The sequence below is a fragment of the Molothrus ater genome, chromosome 1 (assembly GCF_012460135.2).
Source record: "Molothrus ater isolate BHLD 08-10-18 breed brown headed cowbird chromosome 1, BPBGC_Mater_1.1, whole genome shotgun sequence".
Classification (NCBI taxonomy): Eukaryota; Metazoa; Chordata; class Aves; order Passeriformes; family Icteridae; genus Molothrus; species Molothrus ater.
This window is the reverse complement of record NC_050478.2, coordinates 77510034-77532588: the sequence shown is the minus strand read 5'-3', so window position 1 is coordinate 77532588 and position 22555 is coordinate 77510034. Positions and strand designations below refer to the sequence as shown.

General features: G+C 35.1%; 1 long non-coding RNA gene across 1 annotated transcript in view; it reads left to right on the top strand.

Moving 5' to 3' along the window:
* The first annotated feature begins 1120 nt into the window (after positions 1-1120).
* Positions 1121-22555, top strand: part of LOC118701986 (uncharacterized) — a 43079-nt gene continuing 21644 nt past the window's right edge. The window contains exons 1-2 of the long non-coding RNA XR_004982618.2: positions 1121-1187; positions 3289-3346. This is a non-coding gene — a long non-coding RNA (uncharacterized LOC118701986). The remainder of the gene's footprint in view (positions 1188-3288; positions 3347-22555) is intronic.

Here is a 22555-nt window from a genome sequence, read left to right as displayed (position 1 = left end):
TACCACAAAAAAGTGGAAAAAGGCAACCAATTACTGAATCAATATTTGGTGCTTGTGAGTCATAAAAAGAGACCAAAACAGAACATAAACAGCTGTGGGGAGGGTGTGAGTTATTCTTGCTTGATTGGGGGTGTTTTGGGAGTGGGGTTGTATTTGTGGGATGGGTTTTGGGGGGATGGTTGAAAGGGAGGGGTGGTATTCTGAAAATATTAACAGCTCTGTTCTTCTATTTGCCATTTTTTTCTGCTTGTATTGTCCTAGCACCATGCTGACTTCAGCAACCACACAGTGCTTACAGTTCTTGCAGGAGATCTGCTTTGCTCTGTATGTTGCCATCTGGAATAAGACACTGAGTTTTTACAGTATCCACCCAAGAGATTTTCTTCTAAGCTGAATTATTAGAGGCTTAGCCATCACTGCAGAATGAAAAAAGGAGAAACTGGGAGCAGAAAGGTCGAAAGACAGTGAAATATCATGTAACTGAATGATAAACAAGTAGCACACCTAAATCTGAATAGTTATGTTTTGCAGATATATTGGAGAAAAGCAGAACTGGGAAGTCAAAAGCTCTTGGCTTTCATAATGAAATATTTCTGGGACAACATCATCCTGATGCTCAGGAAGAAGCTGATCTCAAGCCCTCTGGTTCTCAGGGATACAACTGGCACACTGCTGACTCTCCAGTCTCAAGCCATGCTGGGAGTCAGCTGTCAGTGGTTAGAAGAAAAGATTTCATACCACTTTCTGTGCACTGTGATATAACAAGTCATCCCCATGCAGTCCCTTTCACCATAAAAACATGAGTACTGATTTATATTACTAGTGGAGAAAGCAATTATGAGTGATGACCTCCCTAAGGCAACCTGCAAATGGGGAATCAATCAATCAAGACTACTGGAAGGAGAATGTTTCTTCTCTATTTCTCAGGAGGATCTTGCACAGAACAGAAAGAAAGAAGAAAGAGACGAGTCTCATCATCAGTCCTCTTTGTTTTGGGTTTTTTTTTTTTTAAGCAAGTTGGCTCATTTTAAATTGATGAGTCAGTTTCTCAGTTCCTTACTTTCTTTTTTCCCACATCTCAAAAACAGAGATGAGGAACCACAGCGCTGCCTGTGCCATACTGCAGGTTTGAGGAGAAGGAGGATAAATGAACAAAGACACAGAAGCAAAGAGATAGGAAAGCAAAGGTATGGAGTATATTTGATGTATGAAGATTAAATTGTCTGGGGTAGAGCAAACACACTGAATTAAAACTGTGGTGATTGTGAGACACATAACTTGCTATTTTCTTTAAGCATAAGACCAGAATAACTTTTCTCTAATTAGCTATATAGATTTTCATTTTTAATGAAAATAAATGCAGTAAATAGGAACACAGCCTTGAAACGAGACAGAAATTGTTAGCAACTTAATTTCTATACTTAGAAAAACTGATATAATGAAGAAATGAGACATTGGTCACTATATTTACATTTCTAAAGTAAGTTGTCCTGAGTCTCAGCAAGTAGCTTTTGCCTCTCAATGTTTTCAGTAGTGTGAAATTGAGCTGTTCTTAATCCTGGCTTGTCTTATTTTAAGCATCTAAGATATATAAGAAGAAATGCTGTGGAGAAAGCTTTCCTCTCAGGTGTCATTAAAGAAAGCACTGGGACAATCTGTCATAGTCTAACTTTTAAATGTCTAAGTGAATTGTGGTGTGATCCACTCCACCTCTTAAAGATGTTTAAGCAGACATCGAATTTTCTTTTCAGCTGGCTATTTCATTATGTACATTAAATCATTACCATGGGAAAAAGAAAAATCATAAAATTATTAAATTTAAAAAAAAGAGATTGGAATCAATCAAGAAGAAAATCTCCATAAAATCTTCAGTCTTAAGTAAATAAAAAGTTAAAAAATTGTCCTTGTCTCTAATGTTTGTTAGACATAGCTAGTGGGTGTCTGCTTCCTAAATTTTGTGTTGAGTTCTGATATAGTTCTAAAACAACTACCACCATTTTCAGTTCTGAGGAAAAAATAGCCTGTTAGGAGTTACTGCAAATGGGATGAAAGTGAAGACTTCTTTTTTTTTATCAATTAAATGCACTCTAAATTTTAGAAAGCTAAAAAACCCCATACTTCTCTATGACTAGCATACTTTCCCTTTTTAGCTTATTATCTTTTTTTTTCAATAGCATACAGCTGGAATTTTTAGCTTGTGGTTTAGATTTTTGCAACATTAATATTTTTAATTAAGTATGGGATTCATCATCAAGACATGACAGTCTGCCTTTCTTATGAGAAGTGATAAAGATTTATTTAGGTGTGTAGTTTTATATCATATGCTATCTTTCCAAAATGTTAAGGTAATTAGACTTTAATGTTTCTTTTAGGATGCACAGGATAAGAAAATCTGAAAAACACTGGCTTTTGTTCCCAGGAAAAAGACCTAGGAGGTCTCACAATAGACTGAAAATGTAATTCTCTTGCCCTACAAAAGTACATAGAGCAATAATTCAGATTCATATCCCTGAAGCCCTAATAAATTGAACACAAAAATCATTGTTTCCCTCACATTGCAGGATTGCAGATTTATTGACCTCTTAATAGTTAACAATCTTCTTGTTTTAGTCAACATGATAATTCTACTTGTTGATCTTGGCATGCAATATAGTTCTTCCAGGTAGATGATAATGAAAAGTTTCTCTGTCTTACTTTTGCTATATATATTTTTTTTATTGTGTATTCCAAATATAGTAGCAGTGCATTTAGCTCTGTATGGTAGTGCAAAAACCTAATTTGGTTGACTCAGTTTGTGAGTTATAACTCTGTACCACTTTATTGGATTTTTTTTTCTTGTCATGAAAGTTGGTTTGCTGTAGTAAGAATTCCTATTCTTGCAAGGGAGAGTCAGGGGCACAAAATAGAAAAGTCATTCACTAAAACAAAGCTCAGATTAGATAAAGCAAGAATAAAACTTGGTTTTGGAACACAACAAAGGGAACAATAATATATTTCTTCTGTGAAGCATGTTGTCTTTTTATATCTGTAATGTTTCTTTCCCTTTTATTTTTTTTTCCATTTTACATAGAAGGAAATGAAAAAAAATATGCAGACAGCAAGTGTGAATCCTCTGGCAAATCAGCAAGCAGATATATTTCATTTGGCATTTTAAAATCAAGTTTAAAAAGAAAGTAAAGACAAAATTTCTGTGATGATTTTGTTGGAAGCTGCATCAGAAGGACTTTGTAAAATGATATTTTTTAGATTGAAATTTACTTCAGTTTTTTAAGCCTGCTCTACTTTCAGGTTTCTTGCACAGCTGAAATAATAGAATGAGGATACTCTAGATTGGATACACATAAAGGTATGGATACATGTTGCCTTGCCTTTCTTTTTTTTCCTAGTTGATATTCCTATCCCCCTAACAATAAATTTCCCTTCTTCTGAATAAAGCTTAATCTTTTTCAAAGGGTGCATTGTCTGACTCCACTATTGAAAAGCTGAATCTCTGTTTTGAAATGCTTGAGTCAACATGGATATATCACAAGAAGTTTAAGAGCTGCTTCCACTGTGATTAATAAAATTAAAGCTTTCTGAAATGTGCTATTCTCTGTGCAAATCATCAGACAGAAAATGGAGAGAGGAAGTGGCAGCACCATCTGCCATGTTGCAAGCAGCATCAAATAAGGGTGACTAAAGAAAGTGAAAAGCAATTCATTTGCTCATCTCATCTTACCTCCCCTCCTTCTGCTGAGCAAAGTTGCTGGATCAAACTATGCAACTAGAAGATTTAGTTGAAAGTGTGGTCTTTTCTCACCTGTCTTCTATTTCTGTATAAATTTTTGATTATTTTATTTAGAGTAGAATTTGACATGGTGAAACCAGTGGGAATGGGCACCTTCCTTGTTGTCTGTTCCCATTGAACTTATGTTATTTTTTATTATTTAAGATAGGCCAGTCCTCTTAAATTAATGGCAAATGACTACATTTAATACAGACCTCCTTGGAATTTTATATACATGAAGTACTAGGAGAAATTTTGCTAATGCCTTAGAATACTGGAAGAAAGAATTCACTGATCTTGGAATTCATTATCCAGAAGAAAGGTTTTCAAGGGTTTTTCACAGGAAGATTTCACAGGAATCTTCCCAGGAATAGTTTATGCAATTTAAGTACAGAAGAAAATCAGGATCACATTTCAGGTAGGGCTGAAATGAGTCCTTGTATGTCAAATGTGCATTTGTACTTGCATATTTTAAAAACTGTTAAATTTTCTTAGGAATATAAGGTCTATGCAATTCTTGATTTTAATATGGATAGCAGGATTTATTGCAAGTAGTCTTGATTAATACTGGTGATCAGATCAGGAGGCATTTTTTAGAAGGGACACTTCTGGCTGGTCTATTACAGATATTACTGCCAAAACACTGTTCAGAAGCCTATCAACTAGAGAAATGATTGTGAGAGAGTGGGCATAAGAAGCAAAATAAATGTTGTTCTCAGATTTGGTTCAAGGCTTGAGATTCAAGGGAAGGTTTCTGTTGACATAAGAAATGAGAACACAGCTATTAGTATGGTTTATGATGAGCAGTAGAATTTTAAGGCTGACTGATAGCCTTGATGTGAAGCTGGAGGTTTTAAATTTAAAATCTGTCAAGGAGAAGGTTAAGGCTTATGCTTTATTAGGAGTGACAACAAGATACTAGAAAGTATTGTGTGTACAAATAGTGAGCCTATGCTTTGAACATGGTTTTCTGCATAACTTTTGCAGAAGTCTGACATCATGTTTTAGGGTAAAAAAAAAGTCTCAGTTATTCTTTTCAATGACAAATGACATAAAAGTTGTGAGAAAAGAATTAAATAGTGTGACAAAGATCATCTATGAGATCCCATTAGTTAACCAACTTTTGAAATTCCTTGTAAACTTTTTTGAGTTATTGTTATGGGATTTTTTGTTGTTTTGTATTTAGAATTTATTTTAAGAGTAATGCACTATTTTTTTCCATTGGTTGTCACTGAGTTCATGTACATAAATATACAAAAAGTGAACTCTCCACATTGTGCACTTCTCACAATGGCAAACTTGACTTAAAAATTTCTTTAAAATTCCTTTTGGGGACACAGCACATATAACTTTCACTGTCCATAATTAACAACTTTCACTCTTTCTCTTTCATAGAATTAGCATTTTTCATTGGTTGAATGCCAAGTAGTTGTGCTGAAAATTAAAATTGATTAGAAAAGAAGATAAAATATCTGAAGCTCTTCAGCCATGCAGCTGTCAAATCTGAAATCTAGTGGAAAGTATTGTACAATTCCTGCATTTAAAAGAAATAAATGAAAGAATGTTTGCATTGTTTGTTTGAATTGTCATCTTTACTGGTATACAGATGAGCAGACAGTATTTCAATTATAAATCCATTTCAACAACAATAGCTATTCATTTTTGCTCATTAAAATAAAAAAACCTTAATAACATATGATGTGACACTTGGATTTTTCTATAATTGCATATTTATTCATGAGGGACAATGCATATGCCAGATGTACAAAAAAATAGGACTTTTTTTTTTTACATGGGTTTGAAAAAATATTTCTAGAAATAAAATGCATGCCTATGTGTGTTTTTGTTTGTCACCTGTCTGTTTATAAATACAACATGTGTGAGAGTATTCCAGACACATTCATGTGTGCCTGCTGTCTGTTCACGTGTTTTCAAACTATTGTGATAATAAAGCCTTGTATATATTTAAGGCCTTATAAATACAGCTTTGAAAGCAGTTAGCTGGACAGGTGGCATAGCAGCTGAAAGGTGTTGTTATAGAATGTGAACAAACAAAGTGTTCTTCAAGTTGGTACTTAAAATCATACTCTAATGATCTATTGTGTTAACTGTTCTGAAAAAGCTGCGGTACCTATTATTTTATTGATCTTCCTTAGTGCTTCAGCCTTCTCAACTGTGATTCATAACTTTAGGTTGCATGTCAGATATTTAGAGTTGGTGAGAACAGCAATGAGTTTAAAAATCTGAGCTCACATTATCTATGTAGTGGCTAGTCTTCCAGTATACAGAACCTCACCCCTGACAAACCACACAAGAACTATAAAAAGCTGTATCATTCATGCCTTAATGGACTGTAAGGCATCAGAATAACAACATTAAACCCAGTATGCTTCCTGAGCAAATGGCTTAAGCCTTCACTAGTGGAATTAGTTCCTTTCACTGGAAGAGGAAGCTGCCCGTAAACTGTGAATTTCTCCTTGCTTTTTATAACAGATTTGTGGTTGTGATAGATTGATGGAAGAAACATTACAGATGTATATGGCTATGTTTTCCATCACTTTCACAGCAAGAAACTGGAAATCTGGATTCTGAACTTCTTTTCAGAATAGACTGCAGCGAGCCATCTTTGCTTCTTTCTCACACATTTGGTTTTGAGTGTGCCACACACAGACTGCTTAGATTTGATATTTGTCCCTTAGCCTGAAAGGATAAACTACAGAAATATATTAATATGGATATCATGAAGCAAGGTGTAAGATGAATACATTATGTTTTAAGAGTCTATGTATATTTGAAATTATTACAGTTCTTGTTCATCTGTGTTGTTTTACCTACAGAAAATGGGAGCAGGCATTTGGACATTCCTTAGAAGTACAAAAGCTCAACAGCTAAACTAAGCTTAATCCTTCATTTCACTGGTTAAGAATTTAACATTGTTTTGATTTTATTTAGGACTGGTCTGGATGTTATTTTAGACATTCTGCAAGAAGAGATAATCTTTGACATAATATAAACCAGCTCTTTCTTGTTCCAAATAGCTCTAAGATGTTGTTTCAGGAGTCTCTTAAGACTTCAGTTATTTCTTTCAGCCCTGGCTGATATTAGCAACTCAGAAAGATGTGGAAAATGTACTTGCAATATTTTTAATCCTAAATGCATTTTTCTTTGGTGAACTTGTTTTGATTACACATTAAATGATTCCCTAGCTTATCAGTAACAGTATCTTGGCTTCACCACCTACCTCTTGCTCATTTCAGGAGCTCCATAGACAAGCAACTACTGTAGAATATGTCTAAGTGTACCTGTCCTACACTCCTTCTGTGCCCCTATTTCTCACTACATATTTGCAGAGCTGAAGCTCTGTTCTCAAATGGGGAATTCTTTGTGATGTACAGTCTTTGATTTTCCCTGAAACATTACTGTCATGTTACTCATTAGGTTCCTGGCAGTCCCTCTAGCACACACACAACATATCTCTGGTGAACTGACCTACACTGGCATGAGGCATGCCTTGCTCAAGTACAGCTGAGTCTCTCACAGCTCCATCCAATTCGTTTTGCTTTGTGTGCAGCTGAAGCACTGAGTGCAGCTGTAAACACTCTCTGGACCATAAATCTGGACAGTGCAGCACATCCTGAGTTTTAATATGCATGCTTTCAACAGCAACATCCTTATGTGACTGTTTTCCATATCAGGTGCCAGCTGAGAAAAGGTAAAATTATCTTTAATAAGGGTTTGTTTACTTTATCCACATATTAATCTGCCTTCTGCAATCAAAAGAGTAGGTGAAGTTGCAGATGGACAGGGAAGGCTCTTAACTGCAAGGGTACAGAATAGCTCTGGGCATTTGTGATCTTTAAAGTACAGCCAATATTTTCCTCTGCAAATTTCTTCAGAGTCCCTGAGCTGTAACACCTTGCTTCACTGGAACCTCTGCTGCCAACCTTCCTTCAGCAAGTGCACAGAATATTATGGCAAATCATGGCTAATTGCCACAGAATGAATACTTACTGCTTGCTTGTTTTAGTGCTCATATTGAAAATCCTGTCTTGGATGTGAAAGTATGTTAATACCTTGTTAAAGACAGGAAATATTGCCAGGCACATATTTCCAGGTTATAAGGAAGAAGAGTAATTAGACATTTTTCTGTCACTGCAAAGTTCAGCATCAATAAAAGCTTTATCTGTGGTAGTTTACAGGCATGATCACATAAATACTTTGCAGGCTTATTACATTATCAGTTTCTAGCTGCTTGCACAGCCCTCTTACTGGTAGGTGGAGAGTGAAAAGGCAGTGGGATTTTTCTCATGAATTTCATTCCATAACCTGGAAGTTTACTTTGAGTTGTCACAAAGCCTTTGCTTTCTCTAACATAAATTTGCAGACTTCATACTAAGACGTTAAAAGGTAAAATAGATACTAGTTAATTTTAACGTAAAGCTTAAGAGTTAATGTTAGTAGCAATAAAATCCACCAGAAAGCCAGGATATGCAGCTATAGGCATCACCATGAGAAAATTTTCTGAGTTTGGAGGATTATGCAGCATGAAACCTGGGGATTTCTGAGTAGGAAAGCTGGTTCTGTTTAGTGTTTGTCAGTACTCAGGGAATCATTTCTCTGTGCTGCCTTTACTTCACTCCTCCTTAATACCTAAAACTGCCACTTGCAAAGAGATTATCTCCATGTATTAGTACCTTCTCACTTATTTTATAAACTATTCCAGGAAGGTGTCAAATATTGACTAACTTCTTCCAGGAGTAGCAATACTAACAGTTTCTTGTAACTAGCCAGGCAGAAAAAGACAGGAAATTGGCTTCCAAATAATGAAAAGATGGGGGTATTTCTAAATTTTCAAAAATATGACTGATTATGTCTTTTTTTCATCCAACCTATCCATGTAACTCCTCTCAATTTGAGTTATTTAGGTTTATATTTTTCAGGGGTTTTTTTCTCTAGAAAAAAAATACTTCTGTTTCATTGTTCCATTGCTATTTCATATCAAATGGAAAATATTATGTAATTTATTATTCTAAAAATATGGTATTTAAGATGCTCATATTTAGTTGTTACTACACACTATGTGAACAAACCAATACAAAGAAATCTCATTGACATGAGTGCTTATCTTTCATTATATTAAAAAAATGCAATCACAAACTTATTCTCATCTCATAACTTTAGGTACTTGTTAACACCCAGGATTATTAATACAGTGCCTCATATGCAGTTTGTTCCTCACATTGGAACATTGTCACTACCACTGTGTTTTATCACTGTTAAGGGACTTAAATTGCTTTTTCTTCTTGTGTTGTCTCATCTGTCAGTGCAAAATTTTTTATTTCTCTATTTGAATTTATTACAAATTCTCACCAAAAGAGCCTATAAAAGGTTTCACCATTCAAATATTTTTCTGTAAGTTCAAGTATTTGATACAAATTTGTTCTAAATTAGGCATGTTTTGGTGTTAAAGCTGCAGCCATCTGTATGCATTTTTTAATAGAACTTCTTCAACAATAAAGATTGATCATAAAATGTAAAACATGTGCTAAAATATGCATGATACCATTCTAAAATTAATAGTAAAATCTTATTTTTCTAGTCTCTGATTTATTAATCGATATTTCATCTCATCTTTTGTAAGATCAAAGAGAAAAAAATTAAGCAACAAGGGCTTAAGCAAATTATTTTCATTAATTTGCTGTATCTTTTGTTGGATAATAAAGCAATTCAAGCAGCAAGGAAGCAGAAGGTTTTTTTATGAATACCATCTCATGGAGCCAAAAAATTCTTTGTCATGTGAATACATGTATAATACATGTGAATACATATAAATATTTATATTCATTATTGATGCATTTAAGTTATGAAATAAACAAGAGAGATAAAACAAATTAAGAAAGGTAAAAACAAAGCCTATATATATTTTTTTTTATATAGATATTCTCTATATAACTAGAATTCATTGTATTTGGTTTGTCTCATTCCAGATATACTGCTCATTTTATTTAATTTGACAGTGTAAAAATAAATAAATAAATAAATATCAGTACTGCATTTTTGTGTTTGTGGATCATATCACAATATCTAAATGTCTTATGACCTTTTGTTGAGTCTTGTGACTCAAAAGAAGCTTCTCCAGATCCTGATGTGGTATGACAGTCATGTTACTTGAAGAAGAGAGGAAAGAGTAATTTTATCACTGACTATTTTACATATAGAATGAAAGACAGAATAGTATTTATTCAGATTCACATAATAATCTTATTATGTAACCAAATCTATGTACTTTGTGTCATCTTTCTCAATGATAGGTGATGTATAAACAAGGAACTGATTTATTCATCTTTTTTAATTCCAATGAAGCTGGTGCATGAATTTTTCTTTTCTTTCTTCTCAAAAGGTTATACATTAAAGAAAATGTCAGTAATCCTGGCTTGCAGGCATATGCTATTCAGCTTTGCCTCAAAGGTAATCCTTTCTTGTAAGCCTTCCTCCAGGATGCACAGACAATTAGTTTAAGTGATTTTGAATTGTCAAGTAATGAAGGACTAGAAGGTATTATATTTCTTGGAGCTTATTTTTCTGCTAGCTATAAAAATTCACCTTATATTGAGATTCAGTAGGAAAGATGAGTGCAGAAGAAAGACTTGAGGATATTTGTAGATGAAAAATTAGACATCAGCTTGCAATGTGGACTTGCAGCCCACAAAGCCAAATGTATCCTGGGCTGCATCTCAAAAAGTTGACAGCAGGTCAAGGGAGGTGATTTTCCCCCTTTGCTCTCATGTGAGACCCCACCTCGACCTCAAGTGATGTATCTAGTTCTGCAGCACAGGAAAGACACCAACCTGATGGAATGGATCCAGAGGAAGTCCACAAAAATAGATTTAAATTGAATATAATGAAGAATGTTTTTTGCTATGAGAGTGAAGAGACACTGGAAGAGATTGTCCAGATATATTGGGGATTTTCTTACTTTGGAGGTTTTCTGGGTCAGTCTGGATGGAGCTGTAAGCAACCTGGCATAGTGAAAGACATCCTTGGCCACAGCAGGGGGCTTGGAACAAAAGGGGACCCACAGGTTTGCCAGTGTGACCTTGGTGTTGGGGAGGGCCATGTGGCAGATGATCTTCCATGGCATCACATGGCACGTACAGGATAATCAGGTGATCAAGTCCACTCAGCATGGGTTTATGAGAAGCAGCTGCTGCTTGACTATCCTGACCTTTTTCAGTCACAGAATCACAGAATAATAAAGATTGGAAGATACCTTCAAGATTTTCTAATCTGACCATCAACCTAGCACTACCACAGTCACCCTTGGATGACCTACATCTCCCACATAGTGGATGAGAGTAAGGCTGTGGATGTCATTTACCCAGACTTTACTAAAGTGTTCTTCAAGAATAAGTATTGTAGGGTACAAAACTGTTGGAAAGGAACCATCCATATTAATAGTTTTTCTACTCTTCTGTGGATAATAACTTAGAAGCCAAAAGGAACATTTCCCTCACTAGAATATCAAATTCATATTTCAAACCATGAGTTTTTCTTTCCTGTGATGCCTTTCATAGTAGATGGGCACTTCATAAGATGTAATAAGGCAGGGTGCATTATATGAGGTATGTATATAATGTGCACCTTAGTAGATGTCATTATGTCATTTTATTTCACTGCAGTAGAAGGAAGAGAAATTGACATTTTCTTACTGATTGGGATCTGAATTAAGACATTGTGGGTTTCAATTTAGGTTTTATTTCAGGCTCAAGTTAACAACTATTTTCTATTTTTTTTCTTTTTTTTTCCTTTTTTTTTTTTTTTGCATTTATGCTGGTTTTCCATTTGGTTACCCAATGAGATACCAGAGACACCTCAATATGAATTTTGGAACCTCATCTACACCCTGTGAAGTCTTAGCCAAAGCTAACTGTACCAGCTCTGAGGGAGGGTGAGAGACAGCAGTAAAATGTGGAGAGTGAAGAGGCACTATTCAGGTTGAAGAGGTGGCCCATGTTTTATTTACAAAATATTCAGACCTAAACATTGCTTTGGAAAAGTGTCTATTTCCTGCTGAACTCCTTTTAAGGAGTATTTTATATTATATTTTATATTTTATATTATTTATATTTTTTTGATATTTTTTAGTAAGAAGCAGCTTTCTTGAACTGTGTGTTGAGTTGATCTTTGACAAAGAACTGAGTACTTTCCAAATTTTGCTTTCCTGCCGGTGAAACAAAGTAATATTTATTTCCTGCTGGTCTTACTGTTAGGTTTTTGGATACACATGTCTGAGTCATAAGCCAAATTTCATGTTTCTCTGCTACTACTTCAAAATGATAGTGCTCTCAATGACATGTACCCATCCTTCTATCTTCCATTTTCCACTTGCTCAGCATGTCTTCCAGTTACTTTTTTAAAATTTTCAGTTTATTCTCTTTTGTGCAGAAACGTTCATACCCAGGGAGAGTTGAAAGGTATTTAACAGCTGTGAATGTGTCTCCCTGCTGATGACAGAAAATCACAGTTCACTCAGTTAGGGAGGTGTTTCATTGACCTAAGTAATGCTGGTGTCCAGGCTAGCATGAAACTCCATGTTCCAGAGCAGTTCAGAAGCCTTAGGATTGTGATGATAGATAAAGCAGAGGACAGACAGACATCACCAGTGTCAGCAAGAGTAACAAATATGTTAAATGAGACAGACCCAAGAAGAAATACTGAGCAGCTCCAGCATGATCTTGCAGTGAAAGAGGCTTACAATTGACTGAATAGGGACTTTCCACAAGGGCATGCAGTGATAGGACAAGAGGAAATGGGCTTTAGCTGAAGGAGGGTCGATTGAGATTAGGGATTAGGAAGAAGTTTGTTATTTTTTCTGTGAGGGTCATGAGGCACTGGAACAGGTTTCTGAGAGAAGTTGTGGAATCCCCATCTCTGGAAGTGTTCAAGGTCAGGCTGGATGAGGCTCTGAGGAACTGGGTGTAGAAGTAGGTGTCCCTGCCCACAGCAGAGGGGGATGGAATTAGATGATCTTTGAAGTCTGTTCAAATTCAGACCATCCTACTCTGTGAAAGCTGAAAAGTCTTCATGGCTCTGACTGACTTAGGTTTAAGCTGGAGAAAAATTCTTCCCTGTCCCCAAAACTATTGATCAGGTTCTCACTGAAAAGGATACTGTGAGAGATATTACTACAAGTCCTATGTCTCAGACCTGTTCATATATCAGAGCACATGCATGTCATTTCCTGGTCCTTTATCCAACCGTGCTGAACACCCTTTCCTTCACAAGAAGATGAGAACTGATTTCTCTAATCTTCCCCAACTCATTTGAATAAATTGACATGACAGCTTCAAATGTAGAAGATGGGAAGGAGAATACCCTTCCTTATCTTTGTAGAAGCAGCTGAAATCTTGAAGTGTGACATGAAAATACAATTTCCTTTTATACACCAAGATGTTCAGTTTTCTTTTCCTGGGCTGGAATGGATGGGTGAACAAAAGAAATAGCACAGTTCTGTCTTTGTCATTACTTTACTTTGGTAAAAAAATTATCACGCTATCAAAGAGTGTACTTTATTTTGTTAAGAAGTTAATGAGTTATCATGGACCATTTGATGCTTAACAGCCAAAGTAAGAGTTAATAAGACTCCTAACTCAGTGCCAGACTTGGATATCTTAGGTATTATATTACCCAGTGCATTTAGCAAAATATAGCTAAAATTTGTACCCTCTGCTCATGAGGGCAGGGACCCTGGGACAAGGGAAATGGAAAGGGCTTAGATGTCTTTTGACTTCTTTGCCTTCATTTTCACAGGAAAATTGTACTCTCAGGCTGGCTGGTCAGAGCCTTTTGACAGAAACTGTGGGAATGAAACACTCCCCAGAGCAGCAGGACAAAGGGATAGAGTACCCAAGCAAGTTGAACATACACCTATGGGAGCAAATGTGGCGCTGGCAGAGCTCACCAAGGTTGATGTGAGGCTCCTGCTACTCAAAAGGTTACGTGTAATGAAGGGAAGTTTGTGATGGCTGGCCAAAAGCAAACCCCTCACCCTCTTCAAGACAGGCCAAGAGGATGGGCAAAGAGACTACAAGACAGGAAGTTTTTACACTAGTTTCTTTTCAATTCATATATTACCTTTGGCAGAACTAAATAGGTTTCCAAATGGCAGTACTCTTGCTACTTAATACTGGATATGTGTGTGAGAGTTAATATGCATGTATTCTGTTTTGCTCAAACACAAACTCAAGTAAACTAAACCTTGTGTGGTCTTCTGAAAATGTGCTCATTCTAAGCAAGACAAGGAGCATTGCTTTCTGAATTGTATTCCTAGCATACCTCTACTCTTCTTTTGGGAGCAGGGGAGATAGAAGGGTTGTTGCTAAGCAGCAGCTGTCACCAGAAAGGTCCATGTGTAATATTGTGGTAGTGGATTAAGTGCCACTGAAGTACCTCTCTTCTGAAGACTTTCTGTCTGTTAACTGTTGAAATAATTTATAGCCATGTTATTCAGCCTGATGTGTACATCCATTTTCCCCTTTCCACCCATCTATATTGACTGTGATGTCTGGTGACTTAAGAGCTGTCTATATTTCTTGATGTTAGTATTCTGAGGAAGTCTGGCCCTAGAGCCAGGCTGGACAGTGCTGGAGTAGAAGTCTACCTGTACTTACTTGCTACTCACTAATACGATCCCCAGTCCTACCATTTTGTTAAGAAAAACAAAGTTAGCTGTATGAGTAGCTCCTTAATCCTTGTCTTCTTTTCCCATAAAAAAAATCTATTTTCTTTCTCACAGACAGAGTTGTTACAGCCAACTCACAAAATACTGTTTGCAGGAAATACTTCTGAGAACAATTTTTTTCTGCTCATGAGAAAGTTATTTCAATAAATACATTTAATGAAAACTCAAATCAGAGCAAGTACCATCTTTCCCACAGGAAAATTAGTCTTGATTGGGCACCACCCACTTTTCTTAAACTGACTTTGAGGACTGCAACCATACAGGCATGCTAATGCTGCATAGGTATTTTTAAAAGCTACAAAAAATATGATGTTATTTCTTACAGAACTTTTGTTCTGGCTTTGAATTACTGCCTACAAGAAATTCAGAGGTTTTATTACATTCTGATGGGCAGAAATTACAGAAACACTCATGTAAGACGTAGTAATGTGCTTTGGAAAGACAAACAACTAATGCCTTCTCATGCATATGGATAGTTGTGACTAAGGAAAACCCTTTGCCACTTGGAGACTTTTTCAGTTGTATTCAACCTTGATATTTGGCAGTGTATTTTGAAAAGATGTGTTAGTTATGCACTATAGCACCAATAAAATCTTGGGAAGAAATGAAATATAGAAAAATATCACATCCACAGAGGATGTAGCTGCCTGAAATTTACCTGGGGATGTGGTCCAGATGGCTATGGGAGTCATACTGTCCTCTGACATGAAAAAGCTTTTCTTGCATTAATTGGTATTGGGTGGTACAGACTGCAGGTGTGAATCTGCTTTCTAGACACCCCCATATTATATATATTTTTTTAGCTCTGAATCGTTTCAACTATTGTTGAATTCTAAAACCCTCTTTATGGACACTTTAATGAAGACTGATTTTTTTGTTCTTCTTCTTCAGAGAATTTCTAACTTGATCAGTTTTATCCTGAGATATGTTAAATTGCAGTACAAATTCCTCTGGAGTATGTCTGGCCACTGAAAAAAACCCCACAAAATATGGATAGAACCGAAACCATGCTCTGAAATCTAAATTGATTTTACAATTTAGTGTCCAGCAGCAAGTGCATAAAAACCTTGACAAGAAGTGATTACAGTAGTTTAAACATTTTATGACTCTGGTCTGCTGATTGATTTAGTCAGAACTTGGGGTACTATTCCTCAGTACATGTTTCTGGAGGAAAATAGAAAGCAAGACCTGCATTTGGTTCCACTCCTGAGACACTGATACAAAAGGCGCAGTATTTCAGTCAAAGATTACATCCTAACATGAGTGCAAAATATATGTAAACTCTCCCATTTTTAATGTCAGGGCAGTGAGAAATGGATAAATTGCATAAAGCCCAAATCAGATAAAATATATGTTATAGCATCCATCCTTAGTTAAGTAATCAGTTATGCTGTCCTAAGGCAGACTTAACCTGACTGAAGGCAACTGTAGTTGTGCATATGTCTGGAAAAGGGAAAAGAGGTAAGGAAACCTGATGTGTGGAAAAATGTGTTAAATTACAGTTAGATTCTGCAGTCCCCAGAACATTTTTTTTTTCCATTCTGTAAACCAATTTCTATTAATCAAAGTCCACATAAACAGTTAGCTGATTATTTGCTTGTTGCAGCTTGTCTGTGCTCCCAAACATCGATCACCTTGACAGCCTTTAAGAAGATAGTGTGGGAAGTAAGGAACACTGAACAAAGTGGGTGTATTGACACCCAGTACCCTCCTTTGTGATCACTGGAGTGGCTCAGGCAGGGCTGGAGTGCACAGCAATAAGATCAAGGGGGACTGATACTCAGTGATATAGGAGATGTTTACTCCAATGCATATCCCGTTTTAGTTTGCAGTCCATCGTGCTTTAGTACAACTTAGCTTTTTTAAACACTCTGTATATCAGTATATTCACATTTTATTAAATTTGGGAAATTGTGCTTTAGTCAGTTTTTAGACCACAGGGACTCACAGACTATGAAAGCTTATCTTCGTTTATCTAACTTTTTATTGAACAGAACTTATACATTTCTTTTAATTTAAACTGTCACTAGTATTGGGATCATCTCGTCATTTAAATTTGAATTAAATATTTAAACAATTTCTCCAGCTGACCAATTTAATTTTTGCCTTAGGGATTGGGGGTTAAATGATGTTTTGGAACTTAAAATGGACAAAAATTGAGCTGAGCTCATGTAAAATAAGCTGAAGTTTTTACTTATGACTTAACTTTTGTATTTAAAATAGTATAGTTTTAGCAGAAATGGCTACAGATTTCTAATACTCCTTTTAGGGATTGCAGAGAGACATGACTAGCATATGAAAGATTGTCAGATTAAGATCTTTTGAAATTACAACTATGTTAGTGTGATTATTATTTATTTTGCAATGCACTATGCATATATATAGTAATCCTTCCTTATATTCCTTATTTTGTGCTTTAATATTTAGATATATAATTCTGAAGTTATTTAGTAACAATATATTTGTGTAGAACTGGAAAATTATTGACTAAAATATAAACCAAACTAGTAAGTTTCTCCTTTTCGACAACCAATCAAAATGTTTTTACTTTCCTGAATTTCAATAAAATCTTGCATCATTAAACTTCCTATGATTTTCTTTCTTCAGATTTGGAGGCAAAAACTTTTTTAATTCCATTAGAGTTTGTACAAAAAGCTTTCAATTAAATTAATTTCAATCATCCAGGAGCTTTGTTTGTCATATTGAGCCATTTAATGTTTACTTTTCTTGATTATTCGTTATTTATTATTATTGTTATTTCTTATTTTTTTTTATAAGTCTCAAATACTCAGACTTGGATGTCTAAATATTTGAGACTTGGAGCTCTCATATTGAGTATGTGATGGGGCTGTGAAATATCCTAGAGTATGTCTTTTGGTAGGGAAGGTGGGGCTAGAGGCTAGAGGTTACTAACATTTTGAGATCTGTTGGAAAAATATTGAAAAACCTCTAATAAACCCCAAAAAATGATTAAATGAAAAGTGTTTGGTAGAAAAAAATTAAATTCTTTAGTTGTTGCCAGTGATAGTTCATTATAATTTACTCTGGTATATTTTGATACACTTGATAAGGACAAGACCCTTACCTGTCCTGTAGTGTCTGGAATGTGGTGGTAAATCAGAGACATTGAAGGTTATTCTGTGAGAAAGTTTAAACAGCACTTAACAAAACCCTTCCTAACTGAAGTTTGGGAGGGGTGTGTATGTGGGTATGTGTGTGTGTTTATTATTAATAACTCTGCAATATCTCTATCTTTGCTTTACTTTCTCTGGAACCAGTGCAGCTCCTGGTAGTTCTGTGGAGTTTATTGTTGTTGCTTTTGAGAGAAAACCTGGGATAAAGAAGGCTTGCTGTGTGGTTCTTTTCAAGGAGATAATTTGGTTTGTTGCCAAACCAAAGTGGAAAATGACACGGTCTCAACACCATGTTGAGCTCATCAGGGTGATATAGACTGTGTTCCAGAATCAGACACATGTATCTGCCAATAAATGTTATTGAAAGCAAAAAAAATGAAGGTAATAATATTAGATTTAATTTGAAAAATAGTAACAATTCTTCTTCTGGTGTATTCACACTATCCAAGACAATATTAAGGTGCTCTATCCTAGCATGCAACATTGACACAGGATTCTAACAAAGCATCAAAGATATTCATTGCTCAATTTCAGAAAGATGGTTTAAAATAAGATAGATATAGCAGCTTCCTTGCTGTGCAAAATTTCAGCTATGATTCTTATACTCCTCTGTTTATTCCCAGCCCTAAAAACTCTTCCAGTGTTCCTGGAAGCCCCTGTATACTCTCCTCTGGTGCAGTGGGATCTCTGCTTAAGCATGGTGTCTCTCTCTCTTCTGGGAGAGGCACTTGTTTCTGCCATGACACCCGTTGATCAGGAGCAGCCAGACAAGATTCCCTGGACAAGAATTATTAATATTTTCACCTTCATCAGCAGATGGAAGGTCATGGAAATCTTTGGAAAAACTCTTGACTACCTCATGTGAATTAATGGTATATGGGCTATGGTAGTTTGACAACAGGGCATGGCACGGAGATTTGTAATCCTGTCAGAACTGTAGTGGATCATACATAGAAAAGATGCTTTTTTTTTTTTGTTGTAAAAATTAAGGAACTGACATATTAAGCTTGCCTTAAATAAATAAAGGTAATATATTGATTATAGACTGAGAAGGTGATTGGAAGATAGAGCAAAAGCTGTTTATTCCCATAGATGAGATCTGCGTACAGTTTATGACACTTCCAAATTTGGAAAAACTATGAATGCAACTGCTTAACTCAGCTTCAAAGAAACAAGTATGTATGGTCACTTGCACTTTGCTAAGATGCTATACCCTCTTTTCTGGTCCCTGGCATATTTCATAGTTAAATTCTCTCTTGCAACACTGTGCAACTTTAATTTAACCTCTGTGATGCATATGTTGATTTTTAACAGTGAAAGAAGACTCTTTCTCTGCAAGTACATTTTCCACAGATAAAGCAGTAAAGCTATCCTGCAAGTTGTGTGCTACCTGTTCAATAATTATCTAGATATCTGAAAATGTTGGTGTTTGAATAAGTCCTTATATATCAGATATCCAGCAGTTCCTTGTCTTTGATGTTTCTATTCGAGTCTGTGAACTGGACTGTGAATTTAAAAGTCAGTACTACTGGGCAACTGATGAGAGTTAGTGAAAATACCTTCCTAAACTCTTTGTGGTCATGGTCTCTCTCCAGGTGCTATAACAATTCTGTTCAAAGGTGTTATTTTTTAAGCCTGTATTCCCACGAGGTAGCATGTAGTTTCTGAGGGAGTGTTTTCAAGTTTAATCCCTCACCATGGAAAGCATTGTCATTCTTACATCTGACATTCAGAACAGATTAGGTGGTCTTCTTTTCAAAAATCTTCCAAAAAAGAGGGAAATTACCAAGGAAAAAATTTGCAGGATTAAGGAAAAATATAAAGGAGACCTGACAAGGATTAACAGACTTTATTATTTATTAACAGTAGGTCATTTCATGTGTTCACTTGTGTTTGCAAATGTAAATAAAAATGGTAGGGTTTTCATTTATTCAGGTTTGTAGATTTTTAAAGGAATGGAATGTAATCAGCAAATGAGTCTTTGAATTAATGTTTAGTACGCACAGAATACATCTGGAGACTTTGTACGCCTCATTCAAAGTAATTTTGAGCAGTTACAGAGAAAATAAAACCTTCCAAGAGTTTTTATATTGGCTTTGTTTATAAAATAAAATTATTAAGAAATGAGAAGAGAATGTGGTGCAGTGGGATATATAATTTGCATTTGTTTTTTTCTAGAAGCATTTACCAAAGTAGGTTGGTAACAAAAAAACAGCTAAAAATTTAATTATGTCTCAAGTGGTTTTCAAATTAAATATAGAGTACGAACTTGAAGTTGTCCACAGTACTTGTTAAGGTAAATACAATATTAAATATTGAAGATTAATGTCCCTACAGTTTTTTGATAACACTTTTTTTTTAACTAGGCAAGATAGTCTTTGTTTTCTTTTTCTATTTTCACTTTAAGATTTTTTCACAGAAACAGGATGAAGTGGAATTACATATGAGGTAGTTAAAAAGCAAGATTATTCCAGTTTAGAGAAAGCAAAAATGTATTAATATGCTTTATGTAGCAGAATTACTTGCTTTGTCATAAAATATAATGTTTCCGTTAGTACGAATTATATTAATTATATTAATAATGTCACTGACATGAATGACAGTGACAGCAGACAGTAAAGCAGATATTGGGTGCTAGACATTATTTTCAACCTATTCTCATGTGTTTGTTTTCATTGATGTGCTCTGGTGATTCAGGACAGACACCAATAATTGTAGCACCAAAGCTGGAAAGGGGGGAACTCCTGCTGCTCTTGGATGTAGAATACATCAGTGCATTGGGTCTGGCTGAGCTGGAGTTAATTTTCTCTAATTTTAATAATCCTATCTAAACTAAATTCCAAGATTAAAGAGTTTTTAAATTTTTTTTTTTTCCCTGAGATCACATTTAGAAATCCACTTTCTCACTTGAATCTTTAGAGTATTTACAGCTTTTGTGTGTCAATATTTTTTATTTTATTAGTAAAGGTTTCAACATTAATGCCAGAAAAAAACAATTCCTTGGTTCTTTCTTGCCTTGAGTAGTCTTTTGTTCACTTTGAGAAAACTTCGTTTTCCTCCTCTGTCTGTAATAGAATTGCAATAGAAGAGCACTGAACTGTCTTTCTTGTTTTGCCCATTGAATAGCCAATGTAAGATAAAAATTCACCTTATAGATTTTTCTCTTTCTTTGGACTATGTCTCTCTATTGCCTTTCAATGTTGAATTTTTATGAATGAAAACGAATCCCCTCACCTTTCTATGACCCTGTGTGTTTTCGTTTTCTTTCATGTAACTGCAAACACCATCTTCTATGTAGGGCCAAAAAGCAACCAACAAAAAAAGAAGTGGCAATAATCTCTAGGTAAAAACAGCAATACAAATGAGCTATACATGTAATTTTCAAATCCTTTTGACTAAGAATCCATTCAGACATGACTTGACCCTCAGCAGCACAAAAATTTGGACAAAACCGTACCAGCCCCCTGCTGCTTTGTGTTCTGGGATCCATTATGGCTGTACTTGCTTGAAGTCTCAATCAAAAACTATCATTATAAGGAAGTATTGGAGTTTGAATCTGAGATACATCTACTCTTACTTTGAATTCCAGAAATTCTTCATGGAGTATGTTAGCCAAGACAGTAGCTGTTGCACTATCTCCTTTATATTAAGTATTACTTTTGGTTTCCAAAAAATTTCCTGCAGTACCAAGGAAAGAAAAGCTATTAAAACACAAACTCATGTGTATTTTGAATATTATATTTCACTAATTTATTATGCCTTCAAAGTATGGAAGGAGAAATATTACTCCTGTCCTATTTTTATTCTTAGTTTAAAAGATAACAGCTTTTTAATTAAAAATCACAAATTATATCTTAGTTTTTTGAAAATCAAATAACTGCACAGAGAAAATATTTACAGTAATAAGCTTCTTTCCTCTACACAAAAATTTTGTCTGAAATGCGAAGGTCTGCTTTTGTCACATTAAAAGACACTTTATGACTATCATCCAGACACGGCAAATGACAGCTTCTATTTACAGATCTAAAGCTGACTGACCAAATCAGCTGTCTGAACAATTCTATTCACAGGAAAATCATTCCATTACTGCACATGACAACTCTTCAAATAATCAGTCACTATGAGACCAAACAATCCATAGGTGGGGGTGATGGACAGCAGAAAAGCATAATTATATGGACAAAATGAAAATATAATAATGGTTTTTGAAATAAAAGGACAATTATTAGTTGAACATATTTGTTTGAAAAAAGTTTTCCTAAATTTTTGAGGGACTTGAACAAAAGGAACAAGCAGTGGAGAAGCTGCATTAACTAGTGGATTAAGGTCACAAATAGATATATGCTTTAAGCCTACTCTTAGTCATGTGCATCTAATAAATAGATATATAAAGGAGGTCTTGTAGCTGAGAGAATGTACATATTATAATAGGATACCTCTCTTGTCAGTTTTTGTTCAATAGCACTGGCAATTAACAATTTCTGCTTTGTAAATTTCATAAAGTACTTGCTGAAGACAACTGCTAATGGAAATTACATATGAATATATGAAAACCTGAATGGCAACTGATACTTGTTAATAACAGTTCTTGACATTTTTCCCTCCCCAATTTCTCTTGCCTGGTTCTGAGGCTATGTTTCTATTTCTGAACTGATTCTATTAATTAATGCTTTGTATTATTACTGCAGAGTAACTTATTTTATCAGATGTAGGAAGCAAAATTTAAGGTACAGAGTAAAAACATGATTAAAAAAAGTCTTCTTCTTCTTCTTCTTCTTCTTCTTCTTCTTCTTCTTCTTCTTCTTCTTCTTTCTTCTTCTTCTTCTTCTTCTTCTTCTTTTCTTCTTCTTCTTCTTCTTCTTCTTCTTCTTCTTCTTCTTCTTCTTCTTCTTCTTCTTCTTCTTCTTCTTCTTC